General features: G+C 36.5%; 1 pseudogene; it reads left to right on the plus strand.

The window, feature by feature from the left end:
• Positions 1-278: 278 nt before the first annotated feature.
• On the plus strand, positions 279-2,084 carry LOC131071709 (uncharacterized; annotated as a pseudogene).
• Positions 2,085-8,091: the final 6,007 nt, after the last annotated feature.

Below are 8,091 nucleotides of genomic sequence, written 5' to 3' on the forward strand. Positions count from 1 at the left end.
GATGTAAACTCTCTACAACGCCACCACAACCAACAAAGGTGTAAAAAGTTGTTTCCAATGCATGAATTTTTAGGATTGTCCTTTGAGAAAATAGAATTAAAGTATGGAAGCAGGATCTACTAGCTCCTGAGGGAATCTTGATGAAAAATAACTGTAAAATATTTGGGTGAGATTTTATGCAAAAACTTAGGCTTCCTAATGGGTTTATCTACAGAAATAAGCACAAATTAAGTGGTAAAGGGGCTTCTGGAAACAAGAGGGACAAAGAGGCAGTGGAAGTGAAAACTTCTGGTGTTGTGTCTGCTCCATCTCAGAATGGGAATGGCGAAGGTGCTGTAAGAGGAGCTGAGAAGGGTGTTGGAAGAAGTGGGGGTGTTTACATTCCCCCATTTAAGCTGGCTCAAATGATGAAAGATGTGGAAGACAAGAGCAGAGTGGAATACTAGCGCATGACATGGGATGCCCTTCAAAAGAGTATTAATGGGTTAGTAAACAAGGTAAATGCATCTAACATCAAGAACATCATTTCAAAGATGTTTACGGAGAATCTCATCCGTGGGAGGGGTCTATTTTGTAGGTCTTGTATGAAATCCCAAATGGCATCCCCTGGATTTACAGATGTTTTTGTTGCGTTGGTTTCTATGGTAAATACAAAATTTCCTAAAGTTGGCAATCTACTTTTGCGAAGAATTATTTTGCAGCTTAAGAGGGCATACAAACACAATGACAAGCACATGTTGATAGCATCAGCCAAATTCGTAGCTCATTTAGTGAATCAACAAGTTGCACATGAGATCATTGCCTTGGAACTTCTCACCCTTTTAATAGAGAACCCCACAAATGATAGTGTAGAGGTTGTTGTTGGGTTCGTGAAAGAATGTGATTCTTTATTGCAAGACCTTTCACCAAAAGGTCTCTATGGGATTTTTGAAAGATTTAGAGGTATTCTCCATGAGGGGGAAATTGAAAAATGAGTACAGTTTTTAATTGAAGGCCTTTTTGCAATTCGCAAAGCTAAGTTCGAGGGTCATCCAGCTGTGCGTCTAGAATTGGACCTTGTAGAGCAAGAAGATCACTTAACACATGAAGTTTTCCTAGAAGATGAACTTGATCAAGAAGTTGGTTTGGATGTTTTCAAGCTAGATCCTGATTTCTTAAAGCATGAGGCAACCTATGAAAAACTAAAGAAAGATATCCTTTGAGATGCTTCTTCAAATGAAGCAGAAGGGGAGAACAATTTAGGTGATGATTCAGATGATGACAATGATGATGATGAAGAGGAAGGTGAGGAAGCACTGAGAATACAAGATGAGACAGAGACAAACTTGGTCAATTTAAGACATACAATTTATTTGACAATCATGTCAAGTGTTGATTTTGAGGAAGCTGGTCATAAGCTACTAAAGATCAAGCTTGAACCTAGTCAAGAGATGGAATTATGCATCATGCTATTAGAATGTTGCAGTCAAAAGAGAACATACCTTCATTATTATGGTCTTCTTGGGCAAAGATTTTGTATGATCAATAAAATTTATCAAGAATTTTTTGATAAGTGTTTTGTACAATAGTATTCTATGATAAACAAACTAGAAACAAATAAACTGCGTAATGTTGCAAAGTTTTTTGCCCACTTACTTGGCACAGATGCTCTTCCATGGCATTGTCTTGCTTATATACGTCTGACAGAGGAAGAATATACTACTTCCTCTTCCCATATTTTTATAAAGATTCTCTTCCAAGAGTTGGTAGAGCATCTTGGTATATTGTTGCTTAATGAAAGGTTGAACGATCCAACTATGCAGGAGTCTTTTGATTCAATTTTTCCAAAGTACAATCCCAAAAATTCACGGTTTGCTATCAATTTCTTTTCTTCTATTGCTCTTGGTGGTATCACTGAGAGTTTACATGAGTATTTGAAGAATATGCTAAGGCTTATAATGCATCAACAAAAGTCTATTCCTGAGTCAGATGAATCTACCTCTAATGATGATTCTTCTAGTTCATCAGGTTCGTCAGATTCTGATACATCAGACTCAGATTCTAAGAGTGAAACTGACAGTGAGAGCAGTAAGGAGTCACCAAGAAAAAAAAATAATTCAAAGCATGACAATGAGTATGAAAAAACAAGAAGAAAGAAAAGGGCGAGGGCATCTGACTCGAAGGATGGAAGTGACAGTGAAAAAATCAGAAGGAAAAAGAAAAGGAATTAAAAATCTTTCTAGTTAGTTATTCAAGGCTCCAGTAGACACTATTTTCCTGGACTGTGACAAACAAAAGAATCACTCCCAAGTGCTTTGGTTTTATAACAGATGATTATAAGATGTTGCAATGTTGTCTTATGTATTTTAATAGCCACGGGTTTTAGAGTTCTATACTTGACAGGTAATGGATAAACAATGTTAGGAGGAGAAAATATTGAAGGCCAAGTGCAGATTGTGATAATACTAGATCAATGAATCCTGTTATTTATTGAGTATTTCTTGTTTTCCATGTTGTGTGATGTACCATAAGCAAACTAGAAATCTAAATTCAATAAGATGCTTTGTTCTTAGATATTACTTTGAAAATGTATTATGTATCTCCCCATGGATTTGGGTATATGCTACTATCTGGGTTTTGTCTCTTTACTGCCTCCTTGATGTCAAATGCTATCCATGAGCATACATATGATGTACCCAATGTATGAAGACCTTGAGTAATTAGACAAACCTTATATTTCTCATTAATCAAACTATAATGCCTATTCCTTCTATAGATGGTCAAGTTTGCATTAAGAGCAATATAATCAGTACCATTTCAACATTGACATTGTACCCAATATTGATTTGATACCCGTGTTGTGAATGAGTAAAGAAAACAATTGATCCATGACAAAAATTCCTTAAAACTGATAGCTTTATTACCTTTCCAGTTACAATTGTTGAAAGCTAGATATACTCACTTCTGGATTATGATAAATAGCAAAATTGTAATATTAATCTTGTAATGATATAAAATATTTTGGGATATAATCTTCTGTTTACAGGAAAGATACTGCACCTACCTTCGTACAAAAGAAACAATCAGACATAAAACCATCAGGAAGCATGAGTTTTTGCATATAAGCTCGCCCAAATATTTTATAATTATTTTTCATCAAGATTCCCTTAAGAGCTAGTAGATCCTACTTCCATACTTTAATAATGTTTTCTCAAAGGACAATCCTTAAAATCCATGCATTGCAAACAACTTTTTACACCTTTGTTGGTTGTGGTGGCATCACAGAGAGTTTACATCAATAAATGAAGAACATGCCAATGCTTTTAATGTAGCAGTAGAAGTCTATCTCTTATTCAATATCTCTAGTGAAACCCCCATGATCTTTTGTTGGAGTAGAATTTGATAGTTCTTGTTTTTACACAAACTTGCTCTCAAGTCTCACAAAGGTGAGACTTTGCTACTTTAACTACAATCACCCAATCACTCACCAAGAGTTGCAGGAGGTCTAGGAAATTAACTAACATCCTCTTAGGCTTATTTAAACTTGTTTTTGTGGTCTATCCAATTGTCTTCTTACCCGATTTGAAGAAAAGCTCAAAATAGAGCTACAAGGAAAGAGCCCCAATTAGCCCTCTAAAACTGCAAATGTGCTTATAAATCCATAAACTTACAAAACACCCCATAAAACCTTTGCATTTATAGATACCCTTTATAGATATCTTTCAATTTTTTTCTATGAGGAGGTCTGACAGGGCCGTACAATGACTGTCCTATATGTGTGCCTAAAAACAAGGGTTTTCAAGGGTTTTAAGTCTTCTAACACCTTAACACCATTCCAAACACTTCTTCAAACCACCAAGTATCTTGAAAAGGTATGTAACACCATTATGAAGCCTTCCAACTACCTTCCCTGCAAGTATAAAGACAAACACTTGATGTGCAACCAAGTTTCAAGAGTAAAAGTGCTCAAAAACCATTGTATTACCATACTTTGGCTGCTCAAAATACATTTCCCAACTAACTATTCACTGAAACACCCTTCCATCTAGTCTAAAAGCTCTGTTCAAACTTTAGTCCACCTTGGGAAACCAAAATAAGGTTCACTTGGTGAGGGTTTGTAAAGAAGCTTTGTTTTTCACCATGAAGGTTCATTAGCCGGGCTATAGGAGCTCACCTAGTTAGCAACAAAAACCATTTTCTTTGTCATCACCAATCAACAAAAAAATTGAGTGTACAAGAAGGATATATACAACAACTTGACTTTCAGAGGCCATGGAGAAAGAGCCAAAGAAAATCAAGTTGCTTCCATTATGAAACCAAACCCTTACTCAACCGAGGACAGGGTCAAAACAAAAGAATTTTGTTGTAATGTAAAACTCCACACCAACACAAAAACCCAAGCGAAAGAGATTCAAAAAAACATAGCACAACTTCCCAAATGAAAACAATATGACCAAATGCTTAGTAAGTATAGACTGCTATACCATATGGAGCAAAAAGTGCAAGAAAAAGGACAAAAATATGAGTTTTTGTTTTGAGTTTCTCTTCTCTCTGAATGCCAACCAGATGCAAAGTTATGTGAGGATTTAAATAGTCACTTACCACCTAAATCATTCTCAGGTATGGACCAATAACCACCTTTTTGCGTTGTTTCACAAATTTGTCCAAATAATGTCAAAATGTTGCTTGACAACTTTGACACTTTTTGGTACAATGAGCATTTTTGACTTGTGAGCCAAATAGACTTAAATCCACCATGTGAAATAGTTTCCTAGGACCACACAAACATATTTCAATTCCTAACAAAGCTTTATAAGGATTTTTGACCATATTTCCACATTTCGCCCATTCTAGGCTTACAAAGCATAAAAAGTCAAAACAGACAAAAAACTCAACAAACAACAAAACTAAGACAAAAAGGAAACTTAAACACACCCTTTGGACATACAAAAAGTCCATTATTCAATTGTGACCAACATAGGCCATTTCAAACCAAAATTTGATGAAGTACTCCATTAGCTTCATTAGGTGCTCCTGTACCATTAACATAAAAATCAATATACATTGAACCATAATTGAACTCTAAAATTGAATTCTTGTTTACCTCATCTCCATGTTTCCTCTTCATCTTTAAAGGACTCTTGATATATGTCTTCAGTAGAGGAGGTATGCTATCAAGATTTTCATACACAACCTACATATGTTCACAAACATAACATTGATACAAGTTAGCATATAGTTATCACCGATATGAACAAATTACATCTATTAAACACAAAATAAAATACACATGTACCTGAGGCATCTCTTCTTCTTCTTCTTCATCTGCAAGTACAGTGGGTGCAGTCAACAAGGATGTGAAGCTAACAATTTTCTGTACACAAAGATGACAAGTATGTGAAACTATCAATCTATGTAGACATGTAAAATTATTATACGCTATTTTAACTCTTAATTAAATCATGTTTGCATTCAACTACCTTTCCCTTATCTCCAACTGCACTACCAGAGCCCGAATCATGTGACATTGCATTCACACTACTTGTGTCCTACAAGAGTAAAATAAGATAAACATGCAAGTTACTACATAATATAATTAATGCCAATATAAATGATGAACATGTATGTACAGTAAAATGTAAATGACTAGGTGCAATAATATATGTATCGTATTGTTAGGGTTTCAAGCAGATCCGAAGCAAATATGAACTAACAATTATATGCAGATTTAAATACAAAAGATAAAGAAATAAAACAGGACACAGATAACACAGAGATTTAACGTGGTTCACCCAGAATGGGTTACGTTCACCATACACAGTCATCCAATCTTTCTTATTATCTAGCAAAAAATAGTACATCAACCTTACAATGCCTTAAGCATCCCAGCCACTTATAACATGCGTTTTTAGGGCAACAAACAAAGTCAGCCTTTTTAGGGTTTTATTACAATGTCGGTTTTCATCAACGAAAAATGGCAAAAAAAAATTTCTCGAGAGCTCCCGCCCCCAAATCCCCGCTTTTCTCGGGGGCTACTACCCCCAAACCCTTGCCCGAGGCCCGGCCTGGCCCCGGACCCCGACGAGGATACATGCTGAGTGTACAGTACTTTGCTGATTAGTCACCACATTTCAACAATCTCCCACTTGAAGACTGATCAGGCTCCACATCGAACAATCTCCCACTTGGAGACTAATACTACACGACACCACTATACATGCAACATCCGTTGGATAAAACACTAGGACTCAACTGGTATAAATTCCACAATTATCAATCAAGAAGACCAACAGAAACTGATGAAGAAATCAGCTTCTCCTGTGGAACTGCCTTCGTGAACATATCGGCAGGATTCTCACTTGTGTGAATCTTCTCAAGCCGGAACTGACCCTCCTCCAAAATAGTCCGGAGGAAGTGGTACTTGAGCTGAATGTGCTTTGTCCTTGAATGAAAAGAAGAGTTCTTCGCAAGATGAATGACACTCTGGCTATCAGTATACAATGGGCTATCCTCTTGTGTCTGACCCAATTCCTCCAAAAAACATTGCAACCAAATCATCTCCTTGCTGGCTTCTATAGTAGCAACATACTCAGCTTCAGTGGTTGAAAGTGCAACAACCTTTTGCAGCCTAGAAATCCAATTGACTGCAGTTCCCCCTATAGTAAAAACATACCCTATAGTACTCCTCCATGAATCAATATCACCCCCCAGATCAGACTCAACAAATCCACTTAGAGAAGCATTAGATCCTTTGAAACATAATGCCTTCGTAATAGTTCCTTTCAAATACCAAAGAATCCATTTCACAGCATTCCAATGTTCCATACCCGGATTACTCATAAACCTGCTCACAACTCCCAGTGCATGTGCAATATTTGGCCTTGTGCATACCATTGCATACATCAGACTGCTAATAGTTGATGAATACGGGATGTTAGACATTTTATTAACCTCTTCCTATGCCTTTGGGCACATCTCCTTAGTCAATTTGAAATGACTAGCCAAAGGTGTACTAACTGCTTTTGCATCCTGCATGTTAAATCTTTTCAACACCTTCTTTATATACTCACTTTGGGACAAATTCAATGTTCTATTTTTCCTATCCCGTGTAATCCTCATACCAAGAATTTGCTTAGCTGCACCCAAATCCTTCATAGCAAATGACCTGGCTAATTTTTGTTTAAGATCATTTATATGTTGCATGTTAGACCCAGCAACAAGCATGTCATCAACATAAAACAACAAGATAATATAACTGCCATTATCAAATCTCTTAAAATATACACAATGATCAGAATGACATCTATGATAACCGTGTTCAGTCATGAAACTATCAAATTTTAAATACCATTGTCGGGGTGCTTGCTTTAGGCCATACAAACTTTTCTTCAACCTGCACACCAAGTTCTCCTTACCTTTGACCTCATATCCCTGTGGTTGCAACATGTAAATTTCCTCCTCCAAATCTCCATGGAGAAAAGCTTTTTTCTGTGCAAAACCTTTTACCACAAGTCTGGCCTTATATCTTTTCTGACCTCCTTCCTCCTCCTTCAGGCAATAAACCCATTTGTTAGGCAAGTCTCTTTTTTCTACAGGTAAAGGGACTAAGTCCCAAGTCTTATTTTTCATCAAGGAGTCCATCTCCTCTTTCATGCCTAGCTGCCACTGTTGTTTGACATCCACCTGCATTGCTTCTTCATATTCTTCTGGTTCACCAGAATCCATTAATAAAATAGAATACAAAGAAGGAGAAAATCTTTCAGGGGGTCTACTTGTCCTCATAGAACATCTAACACTTGCAGGAGTTTGTGGGACAATCTGTTGTTGCTGAGCATCAGGTACTTGTGGCATTTCATTTTCAGGAATCTCATCCAACACCACATATTCTTGTTTGTCTTGTTCATGCTTATTTTCCTGCATCTGTTCTTTATACATAACCTTCTCATTGAATATAAAATCTCTACTTCTAATTATTTTCTTATTTTCAAAATCCCATAACCGATAGCCATATTCACCTATCCCATATCCAATGAAGGTACATTTCTGAGATTTAGCATCAAGCTTGGTTCTGTTTTCTTTATCAACATGGACAAAAGCTTCACAACCAAAAGT

The sequence above is a fragment of the Cryptomeria japonica genome, chromosome 4 (assembly GCF_030272615.1).
Source record: "Cryptomeria japonica chromosome 4, Sugi_1.0, whole genome shotgun sequence".
Taxonomy (NCBI): Eukaryota; Viridiplantae; Streptophyta; class Pinopsida; order Cupressales; family Cupressaceae; genus Cryptomeria; species Cryptomeria japonica.